Source organism: Odontomachus brunneus, unplaced genomic scaffold (genome assembly GCF_010583005.1).
Source record: "Odontomachus brunneus isolate Ranch 3 - 2012 unplaced genomic scaffold, Obru_v1 Obru_scaffold_041, whole genome shotgun sequence".
NCBI lineage: Eukaryota > Metazoa > Arthropoda > Insecta > Hymenoptera > Formicidae > Odontomachus > Odontomachus brunneus.
In genome coordinates this window covers 282840-297730 of record NW_022639491.1, presented here as the reverse complement: position 1 = coordinate 297730, position 14891 = coordinate 282840, and the positions used below count along the sequence as shown (strand labels likewise).

Genomic DNA, 14891 nt, shown 5'->3' with positions numbered 1-14891 from the left:
GATGGTGGATCTGATTTCGGGGACGGGCGCCGAAAGGGGAGCGCGCGGGCGCTCCGTAATTCGCTATTAATCGTGACATGGAGAAAAATATCGAGCGCGGACGAGAGAAATCTCTGGTCATTTATCGATAGATCGGTGCAATTCATTTATTGTGGAGATATAAACGCGTGCGCGAACAGATGGGAACTTGATGGGTCGCGAGAGGATATGTTTCTCGTTGACATTCGACCCGCGAATTACGATGGTGCACGTAATAAGCGCGCGCTAGCGAAACGAGCGCGTGGTGAAGGAAGAGAAAGAGAGAAGAGACGGAGGAGCAGGATGAAGGAAGGAACTTCGGTATACGTAACTGGAGGCGGTCTGTTTGGTGGTTGAATCGCGGAGTAGAAGGCAGTGAGAGCCCTTATGCGCACATGGAAAAGAAGTCCAGGTGCGCCCTCACCTCGCACGATCGCGCACGACGGCACATTGAAGCTCTCTTTTGTCTCTCTCTCTCTCTCCCCCATTTTTTCCCTCCTCTCCCTTGCCGGTCCTCTCGGTCTCTCTCCCTCATCCTCCTTTCTTCGTTCTTCTCCTTGCTTCCTCTCTGCCCGCGTTCCCGTCTCATTTCATACGCGCTCACGGAATGCGCACGAAGCGCGCGCGCGCGCGTACCTACGCTTTACCAACTAACGTAAAAACGCGGCGCGCGTACTCGTACACGGATGCAGGCACCTAAAGCCGAAGAATAGGGACTGAAGTGCCGTTGTGCGAAATGGATGTAAATGCCAAGTAGCCAAGTGTGCGCCGCCTGGCTTTCCTCTACCTTTCCGTTTCGCGTTTCCCCTTTCTCTCTCTCTCTCTCTTTCTCCTTCCATCTCTCTTCCTCTTGCCGGGAACGCCGCTGTCGTTTAATAAGCGGGCATCGCTCGAGAATCGCTGTCCGTTAAGACGCGCGAGACCACGCGGAAAGATCAAGCAGCTGCCGACGAATTTTTCTCAGTACGCGCCGGCACGCTCTGCCTGTCGAGGCTCGCGACTAGCGTTGCTTCCTGGTGAAGCTCTTGAGAAGCGACCCGAATCTCTTTCCTCCTTCCTCTTAGAGGAATTCCTGTAAGGTGTAAAGTAAGAGGATAGCGATGAGGTCGAGAATGAAGGTACATGGAAAAAATCAGAAATAATGCGAATATGCCATCGTCTTTATTATTATACACAAAGTCGCTCTCTAGATCGAATGCTTAATTAGCGACTGACAAAGAGTCGCTGATCAAAAGTTCTCGAAGGAATATCACTATGATCACACTCGCAACGATCGAATACAGCGAGTTTCGCGGCAATAACAAGGTGATTCATGATTTCCTAAGAGACAAAGTGCAAAGTATAAAATACAAAAACTGTGCCGTTCTTTCCGACTGACATAGCTTCCGATGAATTGTGCGAATAAAATGTTGCATATCAAAGTCGCGGATTAATGATTCTCATGACTCATACTCCGACTAAACTTATTTCAGCATTAGTGACTACTCGGAATTACATGAAAACAATTGTCGAATTCGCACTGGTCGTCTGCTGGCGACAACAATACAAGAGCAACGGGTGCCCAAAATCGCAATACGCACTTTCTTTATTTAACTTTGATATCCTTACATTTTTTCGAACATCTGAATCTATCAGTCAGAGTCATCCCGAAGCTAATAATTTTCTCTTATACTCAATTATTTCCCGAGAAACTCGTATGTACAATTCGAGGAGGACGGTAACAATAACTTGTCTTTCCGACACTTTTTTCACGGTTATCCTTTTCTCACTTCACGTAGGGAGCAATGTATATTCGGTAAAATAAGAAAAAAATAGCGTTCGCAAAGGATTGTCGCACGCCGGACTCGATATTTGATATCGCCGGCGGCGTTAGCATGACCGCCAGCATGATTCGTTGAGTAAAGCGAGCGTCGTCTCGGAGGAGGGAGCCGGTGGGTGGGTGGTCGGTTTTTACGACGGGTCACGGAAAGGTGAGCGAGCCCCCCTCTCACCCTCCTTCTCTTCTTCTCCTCCACGGCGTCCCCGTCCTCCGTGAGCGCTCGACGCGCATCTCGTTACCGCGACGAGCCGGGGACGAGCTCAGATACACTACGATGACGCAGCACCGGCTCCTGGTTACCTCTGTCCATTGTTCTCCCCGCATTTCTTCTCAGCTCGTGCTCAAGTACTCGAGAGCTCGATCGCCTACCCACCCTCGAAGCCCGGATCCCTCCGCGCACTTTCGAATGTACCCTCGCGCGCTTTTCGTGCATAAATGTCGGGCTCCTATTCGCTTTCGCGCACGATTCAGCTATTTTAGCGCAGTCATTGCCGAGAGAATTCGTCGTTTAATAAGCGGCTCGAACGTTGGTCTTCCGTTGCTGCTTCCTCAGATACCTGAGTCGTTGCTTCGTAACAAATAGATATTCCAGGAGAAAAGTAACACACGTATGATTTCGTTTTACATTCCAGAAATGTATCGCAATGATTAACACGTTGGTTAGCGCCTTGCTTTCCGTTCATTGTCTTTAAAACTTAAATCATGAATCTTGAATTTACTAATTGTTTTATATCACCATTGCCCCTGTACAACCAATTCTCCGAATGCAATTCATTATACTTTGCACATATCTTAACGAAATTATGCCAATATTATTGCGCACCAACTGGCATAACAGATGAAGTTACATCATTTTAGAATTCATTATAAGAAATGCACAGAACTTTAGCATATTCTATTCATAGTATATATTAGTTGGCTAACGATTGGCCACTGTAGATTCAACATTGACCCAATGCTTTGTGCTACTCGGGTAACGCACAATATAATCAGATTAGATTAATAATATTTCTTAACCATACATATTTATTTTTGGAAGTAAAGCTGTCACAAATTATTTATTACTGTCACTTTGACGAATTATCCCTGCATCTTTGAATTATCAGTACCTCGATAATAAACTTAAAAAGTCCTTAACTGCATTGCATAGTAAGTATGTATTGTACACTGAGAGAAGAATTTAGTAAATATTATCAAAATTTGGTTACTATTACTAAATGGTAGACGTAAATATAGCGGGCCAAAGCTATGGCAATACTTATTAATTTAGTTCTGTAAAATAAATTATTTATTTGACAGAAGTAAAATTTATTTGCTTCCAGAATATATTTGGTAAATAAAACTTATTGAATAGTTGAGCAAAATAAGCGATTTTGTAGTAGTTACAAAATTTTTGGTAGGTTCAACCAACCATCTGTAATAATAGATATTGAAACGATGTAATAGCTGCAAATGAATGAATTTTTCGTTGTGCTGCAACAAAACATACTTATACTCGTAACAAAATAGAACTCGTACCTACTGAATTTTTTATTATATGGGATATAACGATTTCATAACAATTATCAAATATCTGTTCATAACTGTAATATATTTCATATTAAATATTTAACATTAAGTAACTATTACTAAATTATTTAATTGATGTTACTGTGAATGCAATTACGTCATACTCCCGATCTATTAAATATTTGGTAATTATTATCATATTTAGTATTAGTTACTAAGGATTCAATGAATTTCTGTAACTAAATGCAGTTTGTTATAGTTACCAGTCTTTTCTCTCAGTGTATGCTGCGTATGTGTACATACATAATGCGGTACAAAAGGGTGTAACTTTATGTGTTAAAGTTATTACGTCTGTGTATCTGGAAGATCTCAGAGAGGAACGTGACGATCGGAATGTCACATCGAAATAGAGCGACGCGAAAGATATAAAGAAAGAGTCGGAGAGGAACAAGAGCAGCACTATCGTTAGCCATCGTTCTTGCCGCAACTTTCTATCTAAATAATCGATTCGATCAATAGAGAAGAGGGTGCGAGTCCGACGCTGACGTTGCCACCGCGACGCAGGGCGTCGACTGACTCCCATCGGCGGCGGCCCCCCCGCGACGTTCCCGCGCGGGGCACCCGCCTGTCGATAATATCCCGCACCAGTTACAGACAGGGCCTCACCTGCAGTCCGCTTTAACCCGCGGTTGACCCCCCGTGCTACCGACTCGGGGCCCCCCTGAACGCGCCGCGGCGCGTCGACTCCTTGACTCCCGGACTGCGGACTCCGGGTCCAGTCTCGCGGAAATAACGACACTCTCTCTTTCACGGAAAACGCCTCCGAATACCTTCGCTACTCGTCTTCATCGTAGGGTGTGCGGGCCCGGGGCGACGTCACCCCTGGTGGGCCGCCGGGCTCTCTCCGTGTGTGGGAACCGCTCTCGCGATATTCCCCCGCGCCGTTTCGTCGAGTGGCTCTCGCCGTTTCTCCGTTGGTTGGGTCCGATTGCCGGTAGGCACGTTGGTAGGTAGGTTGGTTGGTTGGCGCGGAGGTATACACGACGACGTATGCGCTCGAGCACAGAGAGCACAGAGATGAGGAGAGGAGAGGAGAGGAGAGGAGAAAGCGAGAGCGTTGCGTTGCGAGAGCATAATTTGACAAAAGCCACGAGTGCGCAGCACGCTTCTGTGCCAGCCGCTCGATAAACAATGTGCCATCGTGTACGCGCCAACGGAGCGACGAGTACCGGCGAGCACAATGCCATCTTATGACATTTTTCGTGCCAACCGTCGTCAACGTCGCGCTTAATCGCTCGTTAGACGCGACCAGCTTTTTGTGCCCTCGCAACTGTTTTCCCGGCTGCCGTTGGCTGGCCGGCTGGCCGTCTGGCTGACTATTGGTCTCTCTTCGCGTCGCTCCTCGCTCGCCCTCGATGGAGATGCCGATCTCGCGATTCGCAAAGTGATACAACGTGTGCCTTAACTATTTATTAGATCATTGTTGCTGGGTCAACTTAGATCAGTGGTCGGAATTGTACAATCGAGATGATTTTCGAGGGTTACATCTGCTTACTTCTCCTTGCGGTTCCGACCGACGGGCCATCGTTCGACTGACAATCAGTGACAATCAGACCGGCGCTCAGTCTCAGGACCGTTGACACCAGAAGGTGTGAAGCACTATGTTCCGATAAGAACTTTTCAGTTATTAGGAAACGCTTCACAGATCTTCTGATGTCAACGGCCCTGAGATTGTAGCCCGTTAGAAGCGGCAAGGGAAACTAAGTAAGTGTAGTCCTCGACTATACAAGTGATTCTGACTAGCTTAGATTACTTTCGCTCCTTCGTGGTCGCGAGTGGTAACCCGCGAGCTTTCGACATCGTCTCAATTATTAGTGGTGATCGCGGCGAGCTTACACAAACGTCTGGAATGTCCCCTTTTTTTGCTTTCGATCGGGCGGCGAGATTCTCTCACGAGTCGTTCTCAGGACGGACGTTCCGGATACCGCCGCGGAGGTCGTTGTATTTTTGGCAAACACGTCGCGTCGACGCGATCTCGATTCAATCCGAGCGACCACTCGTCCCGCTCGTGGCGGCCGGGAAGAGTCTCGGTCAGTAGGTGGAATCATTCCAACGATTTAGCCTCCTCGCCGGGGCTCTTCGCCACCTACGCGGAGCTGGCTCTTTTCTGGGGCGTAACCATGGGGGCGTGCACCGACAGCACCAGGGTGAAATCCACCATAGGCGGGGGCGACTTCCCACCAACGCGCTCTCCGCTTGCCGCGATCTCGCGCAGCCCGAGGTAGACGGGCGCGTATTCGATCGCGAGCATGCGGACATTAACGCTCTCTCCCCCGGCCACGGGAAGACGGGGCGCCCTCCGCTGTTCCCGGGGCTGCTCCGATAAAGTGCGGCTAATGCCTTCGTTTTTCCTTGGGATCGCACGTCGCACAGTTCGTCATCATCGCGTAGGAGGATGTGTGCGGCTGATCGCTCGGCTGAGCGTGCGGCCGCCACTTTTTCCCGCTCGAGTCGAGTCAGCCGGCCGGTCCTCGTCGTGATTTTGTCGCCAGGAAGCGCGCCGTTGGCCATTTCGATCGCGCCGGCTGACGTTCGTTTAAAGAGGACGCGCGGAGGGAACCCCGCGGAATTTTGTCCAATCCGTTCTGCCGTACCGCGACGAGGTGCACGAAACGCCGATCTCGATCGTGTGATTGATTGACTGACTGACTCGCTGGCTCGTGTGCTGATGTTCGTGAGAAAACCCCGAGAATATCGGCGCGCCGAGATCGTCGCGTCGATATACGCCGAATGATAATCGCAACTGTGGATCGCACTTCGCGATCGAACGTATGAGAATCCCGCCGCGGTTTTGTCACGCTTGTCCGTATGAATCCCGCATTTTTGCGCTCTTCGCGGTTGATAGCAGTGATGGGAATCGCGAGCGAGGAGCGCGAGCTTCGTGGATTGGAAATCGATAGTTTGTTTTTTCTGCACGTAAGATGAAAAATTATAACTCTCCGAATAATCAACTCTCTTCGTCGTTCCAGCGATCAAATAGTACATTGTGGTCGATTTTCGTGAGGTAAATCATTGCAGAGACTTTTCGTTGGGAATCGAAAGGGTGAATTGTCATTGGGATTTTCACTCGGTCGATCTGTTCGAGATTACTTTCGAGCAAAGAGATCCGGGATATAACTTCGGAATATAACGCGAAATTTATGGAGCCGGATATCACACGCGGACTGATTTGCGTAGACGGATAGAAACGCAGCGCGACGGCGACACAAAGCATTCCAGCCGGGATAACCCAACTGGATAACGGGTCCAGATATTGCTACTCGACTCCCTCGTGCCGCGGGTAATTGCTATGCTAGGATGCCTTTGCCATGGAGGACGCGGGAATTCGCGATATTCGCTCTCGCGTGCAGCTATCTGTACGGCTGTATGGTATAGCGTTTCCGTCGACAAGACGACGACGAGAAGCTCTGCCTTTGATGGCGTCGTTTCGCGAAGAACTCGCGGCGAACCACGCCAAGACGTGTCATACGAACGCAGCTTTGTAACATGAGAATTCATGCGTTACCCGCATATTATCCATGAAACACGATAGAATACAATTTAAGCGCACATACTGGAGAAAGAAAATCATTAATCACACCGTAAATTACAATCATTTTTGGCGCAAATTAAATTCCTTGTTGCTCCAACAAAAAAGTAGCAGCAATATAATTGCTGTTACGACAATAATTTCATTGCTATTGCCATAACATCACAGTAACATTCTCTTGCTGAAAAGATAGATTTCCTGGCTGCAGTCACAATTAGAAATACCAAATATTTCCTTCTCAGTATATTTACTCGAGAGAGAAGAGCGGCGTACGTAAGTAAAGCGCCCATTCAAATCGAAATAATGGAATATTTAGTCGACCTGACGAAAAGCAAACGCGAATATCCATTTGATGTGCGAAAATCGAACGCGAACGGGGATTTTTTCTCGCGTTACAACTTCAACAGCGTCCGTGCCATCGACCGACCCATCTCGAGTGATTCGTTGTTGTTACTCCCCCGAAAGTGAGGAGGAATATTTTTGCGGTAATTAATAAGCCCTTTATGCGATAGGGACGACGACTCTTTGCCTCCCTATCGGAGCCCTACAATAACAGTTTGACAGGAATCTAATTGAGTCCCGCGTCGCGGCGCAGGGGTGGCTTCCGATATAATCTACGATCCCATGAATTACGAGTACCCGCGGACGTCGCCCGCTCCTTCTCCTACGCAAACAAGGCAACCCTTTGCGTCGGACGAGGCGAGGGAAGAGGCAGCGACGGCGGTAGTAGCAGCAGCATCCGACGGCATTAGCATCCTCGGCGAGAGGACGTGAGCCGCCGCTGCCGCTGCCGCTCTTACGAAGCGTCTTAGATCGAGACAACCCCATGATTTCGTCTCTTCGGTATTCATGAACGGGGAACGACAACGGGGTGGCGTCGTGCGCCGCTTCCTTTTCCTTCATGAATTTACAATCGACAGAACGAATCTCGTGAGAAGCGCCTCGCGTCTTCGCTTTGCCCGCGCGAAGAAGCGAAGAAGCGTGGCTCCGTATGCGTTATGGGCGAAGGTACTGTATCTTCCGTTTCTTGATTGTTGATTCTATTGGCGATGTGACATAATACGCGGAATAAATTGTATATCGAAGGTTTTGTTTGGAAAAAACCGAATTAGGAGAAATACAAGGCCGGTAAGAGCCTTGAAGAGTGCGCTGGATATGTTAGTGCGAATAATTAAATTATGAAATTATGTGGTAACACTGACTGTACACTGAGGGAAAAATTACCTTAAAATTAACAAATATTTCTTTGATGGGTGCCATTAACATATTTACTTAAATCTAGTTCTCTTTATTTAAATTAAGTATTGTTTACCTGATTTAAGTAAATAATATTTGGTTTAAATAAAGAAAATTTAGATTTAAATAAATATGTTAATGGCACCCATCAAAGAAATATTTACTTAAATCTAGTTCTCTTTATTTAAATTAAGTATTGTTTACCTGATTTAAGTAAATAATATTTGGTTTAAATAAAGAAAATTTAGATTTAAATAAATATGTTAATGGCACTCATCAAAGAAATAATTGTTGATTTTAAGGTAATTTATCCCTCAGTGTATAAAAACGTAGCAAATACGATAAACACGGATTAATACGTACTGCTCGCTCATAAAAGAATTTAAAGGCGAGCTCTTCGGCTTCGAGTCGTAACACGGCTCGATGCGACGCGACGCGCCTCGTGCCGAGATAAACGCTCGCTCGAGTGTGAAGCGGCGCTCCGAATTTCAGAAACGCGCAAGAAGTGCACAGTAAATAATCCCGTTGAACGCATTTACAATACGTTGAACGGGGTTTTCACCGCGCCCATCTCTCTCTTTGCATCCACCTCACGGTGGTCGATCCGTGAGACCGTCCAGTTGGAAACGAACCGCATCGTCCCCGGCATATAATCGCATCAAACGGCAACAAATCTGCGCCACCGGAGTACAAGGGCGCGAACCGCGGACCGGGGAACCGAGGGGGATCAACCGCGCGGGGGAGGAGGAGGGGTAGAGGGGAGTTCGGTGGTAGTAGGCAGTGCCACGTGCTGCTGTCACCAGCACAGATTATATTATATAGGAATGGCAGCGAATAGGTGTAGATATAAGCACCAGAGCGGCAGTTAATAAATATGATAATGGCGGGTAGAATGAGAGAAAGAGAGAGGGGTACGTGGGGTGCGATATGGGAGATACCACTGTATAAGAGTGACCACCAGAAGCGGAGACCTGTCATCGTCAGGACCTCTCGTATGTCACGTGGACACGTATACGCATACGTGCACAGATACGTACCGCGCGCGCATCCCCCCTCCCTCTCTCTCTCTCTCTCCTGTCCTCTCCCACACATTACGCGCGCGCCCACGCACCTACACCGCACACGTGTGTAGATGCAGCAAGGGCATAGCAACACGCGCGGTTGAGAGTGTTCCTAGCTCGATTCGTCCCACGTGAGGCTAGCCCGAACCGGTGCGATCGAATGCAATCGGTAGGACCGGGATTTGATCGTGAATCTTTTTCCCACGGACAAGCTTGTGAAAAATGAAAAATTTAATCTTGAAAATACATCGAGAGATGTTCATTTTTCACGACGTCTACGTAGGTGGTATAAATTCACGATCGCCTCCAAGTGCTGCAAAATTATTCGCTTCTCATGATTTCATACCGAGGAGAAAATTACACGATAATTACACGATTGATAAATAAGATCGAGTTCACGTGAGGAAATATTCATGATTCATGATGCCCCGGTTTCAACGGTAAAGCGATCGATTAGGCTCTGCTCATGAGTGCCGTCCTCCTTCGCGATTACCTACGCGTCTACTAAACTCGCTCCGTGTTTAGGCCGGGCCCCTCAGCCGTGTCTCGCGACCCTTCCCGTAATTTGCGCGCTAATCCGCCGCGTTTCTGGCGCGTTTCGGATTTCCGAGCGTAAACGTCCGCGTTACGCGCGGGAGTACCTACGCTCGGGCGGCCGTGCGTATCCGCAATGCGCCGCGCCGTAGCAATTAGTCACGGTGCATTTAATAAATCGCCAGCTCCCGCTTAACCCCGGGGAGAGTTAAGTCGCGTCTTTCTCCCCTTCGGAAAATATCCAATAACGACCGACTGACTCGGCTCGTCGTCGGCTTCGCGCGCGTGTACCTGCCGCTCCGCGTGCCCGTCCGTCGGTGAGAGAGAGAGAGAGAGAGAGAAAGAGAGAGAGAGAGAGAGAGTGAGTGAGAGAGAAATAGACAAAGAGAGAGAGAAAGATCGGCTTACCTTAATAATCGTAGGTACACGGCGCGCTCCAAGGGGGTTACGACATTACGGGGCCAACGTTCTGCGTCGTCGCCTCATCACCAGGACGCAGGGGCTCCGCTCGCCCCTTTCTCAGGGCAAGGGTGTTACCATGGCGTCTGACGGCCGGACGAGAGCCGGCGTTCTCAGGCCGAGAGCGATTGAAAATCGCGAGAGATGTAATGAAACATTCTTAGCGCGACGAGGGCTCGTATTTTCATTGCTGAATGCCGCTCTTCTCGCACTCGCGCGACTGAATAAGAGTGAACCTTGACCCAGCATCGAACTGACACGAGCGCGTGTATGTACGCGTTTTTATGCGACTGCGCCTCCGGAGGACGCGTAGATGGCTTTCCGTTTCTGCTATTCGCTGAACGTACTACCGAGACAAGTCGCCGAGAATGTAACATAGATCCCGATCGGAATGTTCAAATTTGACTCGGAATTAGTTATCCCCCTACAACAGCAATCAGGAGTGCCATTTTCACCCCGACGGGGTGGTTTTTTACTTGAAATTGAAGAACATTATGAAAACTAGTGCATTTTCTAACGGTATTTTTTTAATTTCGTAAAACCAAAATGGTTTTATAAAATCAAATGAAATCTTGTTTTTCAACTGTTGAATTTCAAAAGAGAGTAAAAAAATATTCAAAATACTTGGAAGCACTTGAAAATATTTTGAAACATGAGAAGCGCTGTGTTTCACATATACTCCGTTCGATTTTAATGTGAAATAAAAACGGGGAAAAATCTTTGGGGGAACGTTGGCGAGAGCAAATATGAGATTCGTCTGGTTTTTCCACTTGGAAAATTACGTGAATTTATAACATTGCAATTCTAACCCGAGTTACGGCATAGATCTTCTGATCATAGTTGACAATCCGAGTCGAAATTTTAGCCCTATATTCAACCTTGAATTCTACAACGCAGCAGGAGCATTAAGTTAACAAAGTAGATTTAATTCTAATGATACAATTTACTCTCACTTTGACTCTGATGATGTTCAAAATTTCTGTTTTCACTTTCTTTAGCGACAAAATAAGTGTTGAATGGAATGTAGTGAGGCTGGAAGTGATTAGAATTTCGACTCGGAAAATTTGCCAAAGAATCAAACGGAATCCCAATTGAAGATCCCGAGGAACTTTTTATGCAGAGACAGCCGCGATTTCACGCGGCGATTTTCCTGAACGGTTTCTCCCGGGGTGAAACAGGGAGGAAGAGAAATGAATGATCATATACGCAGCGTGCGTAGACACGGGCTTCATTGGTGTGTTCGCATAAGTGTATCGTTTTATTAATATTTCTCTTATTATTTACAAAACTCTTGATAATAATCTCTAGCTGATCTCGCTCACCATGACATACTACTCGATATCGTCAATCCTATACTTTGCGTTTTTACTTCTTCCTCCGCTTCTGCGTGATCGTTATATGGTATGTCGGATAATGCTCGTCCTCTAAGTCGTTTATGTATAATGAACGTCGCGTCTCGCGCGATTGAAAAATTTCGTTGTCGTCATGCGCGCGCGACGCGTCCCCATTTCTCATCACTTCGCGGCGCGAAACGCGCGCGCGCGATCGTCACTCACCACACACAACAAACGTACGTACATACGTGTATTTACAATGTATAAGTGTCATTTACAATTGAACGTGCGGAATTCTAAACTTTACACTCGCCTCGAGATCCTCTCGCTCGCAAACGCGAACGCGCGTAGTGTCTCGAAAAAGAAAAGAAAAATAATAATAGAATGACTCGATTTGTTCCTCGCATCCTACCTTCCTTCCTATCTTCCTTCCTTCTCACTGTTATGTACGCTTCGTTCCTTCCCAACGAGAAAGGAGACCGTCCAGCCGCTTCTCGCGAACGCCATTGCTCGCGAATGAAATCGTGTCACGATACTGTACAGGTGAAACGTATCATCGTTTCGGCGGGCCGCGCGACTAATTTTCGTGCTTCAACGCGGAAATTATTTGACTTCTCTCTGGCTGAGGGAACGGAATCTTTTTGCGATAAAGCGCCGCTTGAAACAACACTTCGCCTTAGTACGGGACTAGAATTTTCTTGATTCGAAAGCGACGAAAATTTCAGTTGGCCGTGTGATCCGCTTTTAGAGGCAATCAGGGAAGACGCACTGTTCTAGCGAAAAGCGGAGTTCGTCTGGTCTCGATACATTACGCGAATCGTGTAACGCGGACGATGAGATGACCCGTTGGATTCGCGCGGGAATTTTCGTTGAAGTGAAAAATTGTCGCGTCGCCGGCGAGACTTGGTGCCGAATCGATGATGAAAGTGCCGTGTCGCGCGGATGAAATAATGCGCGTTGACATGACAATATATCGCATTTGTGTATGACAATGCTGCAAAATTCCACGCGTAAACGCGGAACGCGTCGGGATTTGTCCGTCGGATGCTCGACGAGAGAGAGCGCGGGCGCATTGTCTGGGAGCGACTTTCCGCGCGACAATGTCGCTCTCGCGAGTGAGCGTGTCTCGGATATCGCGTCCGATGAAATCGAGTCACAATCACGCGCATGGCGCGGTGTACTATTTCGTAATTCGAATCGACGGGTTTCAATCCATCGAGTGGGCGCGCGGGGACCGGTAATTCGCGAGCGAACAATCCGTTTCGCCGTGCCATTGTATGTAGCCATGCGTGTTTTGTTTCCGATCAGGCTCGAGCGCTTTACAATGTCGTCGTTTGTTTCGCGCGACGAACGCGCCCGCCCCCGGAAAATCGCCATTCGAATCCGAATAGGCCGGTACCGATTTGGAACGGAAAGGAAAATCGCGTTTCTCTTGTTTCTCTTTCTGTCCCGCGCGAAACATTTTTCGCGACGCATCCTCACAGCGATTTACAATTATTGCTCATTCAATAGAGAGAGGAAGAGAGGAGTGCAGGAGGTGAAAAAGAGCAAAAGAGAGTAATGTCTATTTCTACCAACTGAGCTGAAACTTTCCTCAGACAAAGACTTAAGCTCAGATTGAGGTTTAACCGTTTCAGTGCTATGCCCGGGAAAAAAGTTCCGTGAGATATCAAATTCCTTTTGAGTTACTTAAACTGAATTTTCTTACTTCTAGCGAATGCAAATTAGATATATTTTGCATTCAATTTTATAAAATTCTTCTAAGAAAGTAGCAATAAAGAGAAAAAATCTAGATATGCTTAATCAAAAAAGAAATACTCTCTTTCTTTCTCTCTCTCTCTCTCTCTCTCTGCCTTAAGTGGTTTGTTCTTTTCAGCTGCACTGCTACACTGGTGCACTAAACTAAAGTGAAATAAAATATATTTGTCTCACTCTAACTTATTGCATTGCAATAAGTTATTGCATTGCAATAAGTTATTGCAACAGTGCAGCTAAAAAGAATAGACCTAAGAAAAAAATCGTGCAGTATTTTAAATCATCACTGAAGAGGTTCATTGGACGTTGGTAGAAACGGGCATAATAGAGGTATAGGGTAAAGGAAGGAGGGAGAGAAAGAAGTCGCGGGTTCAATTATTTCGAATATTTACTGTGACATTTGAACGGTAAGCTGTGACTTCTCGGGAGAGAAGGGAAAGATAACGGTATCTGAAGCGACCACCAGTGCAGCTGGTGTTACTGTTCGGAAAATGTAACGTTTCGCGTCTACTACGGTTGCGTTTGCCGCATCCGCGGTGCGCCGGGCTCCGGTGCGGTAACGGGAAAATCGATTCGAGTGTGTCGACGAGAAGTGTCCCCGGATTGGTCACTCCGGCGAGAACGTACCGATTCGCGGTCGGTTCGCGCCGGCTGACTCCATACGAATCCGCGTCGCGTCGCGAGCGGCATCGTCGAGCTGCGTGCGCTACGGATACGCCTCAACGTTGACCCAAAAGGATTTTTCCCGTCCGTCTCTGCTCAGGAGAGACACGGCTCGCACCGAGCGAGTTCGTCTTCCATGTACACGTTAAAACATACACTGTGGGAAGTTGAAGGCTTTCCCTCCCGCCCGCTCTCGCCCGGCGAATCACTCGCGGATCGATCTGTGCGGACATTATAAAGTGGCGGTTACCCCGGTAGCATACGACAACGGATTCGAATGTCCTCGTCGTAACATCACCCACGACCGGTTCACCATCGATCACGAGCGCGTGCTCACTGATTTATGGATGCGAGTGAACGATCGCATCGAGACGGCCCCCTACAATCATCGAGCATACGTACTCATCATCGATCGTCGATTGTCGTAACATCACGTCCTTAGTCGTCGTTCAAGTGTCACCGGTGACACGCACGTGTATCATTCGTGCGAATACGCGCGGGCAACAACCGGATCACCGTGTGTCCGATAATCGCGAGCACAATAACCGGAGCGCTTATGGGCGGCCTCTTCGTTATGGACAGAGAAAGGGGTAAAAAGAGAGAAAGAGAGAGAAAGAGAAAAAGAGAATACGATCGCTCACGCGATTGCAAACGCGGTCTATCAACACCACGAAGGTCGCATCTCAACGTTCAGCTACGGATAGACAAGAAATCCACAAGTCCATGGATCTTATCCGTTATATCTGTTTCTCTTTTTCTCTCTCTCTCTCTCTCCCTGCTCGGTGAACTACCCTCGGCGAAGAAGACGGAGGTGTCAGGTTCATCCTGTGTCGTCGTCGACTCGACGACAATCAGCCGCGTTCTTCCTCCCTCTCTCTCTCTCTCTCTCTCTCTCTCTCTCTCTCCCTCCCCCC

The 14891-nt window shown here is 47.8% G+C and overlaps 1 protein-coding gene across 4 annotated transcripts in view; it reads left to right on the top strand.

Moving 5' to 3' along the window:
- Window positions 1-14891, top strand: part of LOC116844468 — a 75579-nt gene that overhangs the window by 1250 nt on the left and 59438 nt on the right. The window lies entirely within an intron of this gene.